This window comes from Eulemur rufifrons, chromosome 5, assembly GCF_041146395.1.
Source record: "Eulemur rufifrons isolate Redbay chromosome 5, OSU_ERuf_1, whole genome shotgun sequence".
NCBI lineage: Eukaryota > Metazoa > Chordata > Mammalia > Primates > Lemuridae > Eulemur > Eulemur rufifrons.
In genome coordinates, this window is record NC_090987.1 from 8379220 (window position 1) to 8381903 (window position 2684).

Sequence of the window (2684 nt, forward strand, 5' to 3'; positions counted from 1 at the left end):
CGTAAATTAATAATAATCAATATTTTAGAAAAACAAAAACATAGGAGAGTATCTTCATGTCCTTCATGTCCCATAGCAAAATTTTCTTATGTAGAACACAAAAAGTACTAACCATAATGGGAAAACTATAATTGGATTACATTAAAGTTAAGAACTCTGCTCATCAAAAGTTATCACTGAGTGGGAAAAGATATTTTAGACACATTCTAAAATGACTTAAATGAAGAATATATAACTCTTAAAATCAGTTAGCCCTTTCCGTGCTACCCAGAGAGAGGTCCATACAGTGTTGTTTTGGGTTCCCAATGTAACTGAAAGGGAAACTTTCACAATGACTGGAGCCCTTGATGTCCTGCAAATGAGGGAGGAGGATGTCCTCAAATTCCTTGGGGCAGGAACCCACCTAAGTGGCAACAACCTTGACTTCCAAATGAAACAGTACATCTACAAAAGACAAAGTGACGGCATCTACACCATAAATCTGAAGAGGACCTGGGAGAAGGCTCTGCTGGTGGCTTGTGCCACTGTTGCCACTGAAAACCCGGCTAATGTCAGTGTCATATCCTCCAGGCTGTGCTGAAGTTTGCTGCTGCCACTGGAACCTCTCCTGTTGCTGCCACTTCACTCCCAGATCTTCCACTAATCAGATCCAGGCAGCCTTGGGAGAGCCATGTCTGCTGATCATTACAGAGCGCAGGGCTGACCACTGGCCTCTCACAGTGGTGTCTTATGTTAACCTTCTTACCATTGCTCTGTGTAACACTGACTCTCCTCTGCATTATGTGGGCATCACCCTTCCGCGCAACAAGGAAGCCCATTTAGTGGGTCTGATGTGGTAGATGCTAGCCTGGGAAATTTTGCACATGGGTGACACTATTTTCTGTGAATACCTATGGGAGGTCGTGCCAGATCTCTACTTCTACAGAGATCCTGAAGAGAGTGAAAAGGAAGAGAAGTCTGCTGCTGAAAGGCAGTGACCAGGCAGAAATTTCAGGGTGAACACTCTAGCTCCTGAGTTCACTGCTACCCAGCCAGGGGTCTGGGTGGCAATGAAGGCATGCAGGTGCCCTCTGGGCCTATCCAGCAGGCCCCTACTGAAGACTGGAGTGTTCATCCTGCCGGGGAAGACTGGTCTGCAGCTCCCACTGCTCAGACCACTGCATGGGTAGGAGCAACCACTGAGTGATTTCAAACTGCACTTCCACAGGCTCACAAGGTGGAAATAACATGGGTGGAAAATAAACATTAGTTTCTAAAGAAAAAAAAATCAGTTAAAAAAGAACAGACAACGTAATTTAAAAATGATACATAAAAAATTTTCCATAAGTATTTCACAAAAGAGGATATCCCATAGCCAACTAATGTATTAAAAGATGTTCAACTTCATGGCTGTTAGTATAGTATGAATTAAAATTATAAAGCAATAGTACAACACATCCATCAGAAAAGCTAAAAAATAAAAAAATAAAAACATAATATATCAACTCTTTGCAAGCATATGAAAACAACCAGGTCTCTCATATATTGCCAGTAAAAATGTAAATTGGCCTATTCACTTTGGAAACAGGTGCTATATATTATATAAAGCTGAAAATATGCATTCCTTATGATCTAGCAATTCTCTTGGGATACAAGGATGTCCAAGAAAATGCATACATATGTTCACCAAAAGACATTTACAATTATATTCTTTGCATCACTATTCATAGTAGCCAAAAATGGGGGAGGGGGATAAAGTCCATAAACTGATGCAAAACTCTAAAGGGTTATGTGTGTGCTGCAGTACATGAGCTGAATATTGTCTAGATTTCTTGGGAAGCTGATTCTAAATGCAGATGAGCATTCAGGATGTTCATGGGGGTGTTTCCTTGGTGTCAATACCCTCATGTGGCAGGGAGAGGATGAAAGTAGGCTTGGACAGAGAGAAAAGGCAAGATGCAGTCCCAACGAAAGACTCAGCTGACCTATGGGGAGCTCTGACGCTGGACTTTTCTTAAGAGCTTTTTCAGGTGTTGGTGAGGGAGTCAGGCTTCCATCCCTCTGTGGGGACAAATTATTGAATGTGGCCTGACCCTGGAAGAGATGTAATCTGGGTCAGGCAGTTTTCTTTAGCTGAGGGAACCCAAAGTAGGTGCCAGCAATGGTCATCTTCCCACAACACTTCCAGCAGATGGGGGAAGCAATTCTCCCGTCCTTCAGGGGCATCTTGGTGGCATGCCACAGCACCCACCGCACAGAGAATTCCATTTGAGGGCTGAAAGAAAATAAAGTGTGACAACAAAGAGAATGGAACATTCAACAATATTAAAATAAGGAGAAGGATAACTCCTATTCAACTATCTTAAATTCTCAGGAAAATTCTTCCCTGTAACTAATTTTAATCTCTCATGGGTCAGTTTTAAATTTGTTTAAATCTAGCATCAAAAAGTAAAATTGCTGCTGAACAAAAGAAAACTTTACTTCTACCCTTTCAAAGCTAACACTATAACCTATACCTACAACCCAACACAAAGATTTTAAATTGCTGAGCTAAACATTTCAATTCACAAAGGCATTTGCATTTTCTCTTGTAAAAACCTTTGAAAGAATTCAGTAGAGTAGCAACCTTCTTTCGTTTGTCATATCTCTCATAATAAGAAATGAACCAGATTAGAAAAGAGAAAAAAATCACTCTCTCAAACTAT

The 2684-nt window shown here is 40.9% G+C and overlaps 1 pseudogene; it reads left to right on the top strand.

Annotated features, from left to right (window-relative positions):
* The first annotated feature begins 331 nt into the window (after nucleotides 1–331).
* LOC138383223 (small ribosomal subunit protein uS2-like) lies at nucleotides 332–1186 on the top strand (annotated as a pseudogene).
* Nucleotides 1187–2684: the final 1498 nt, after the last annotated feature.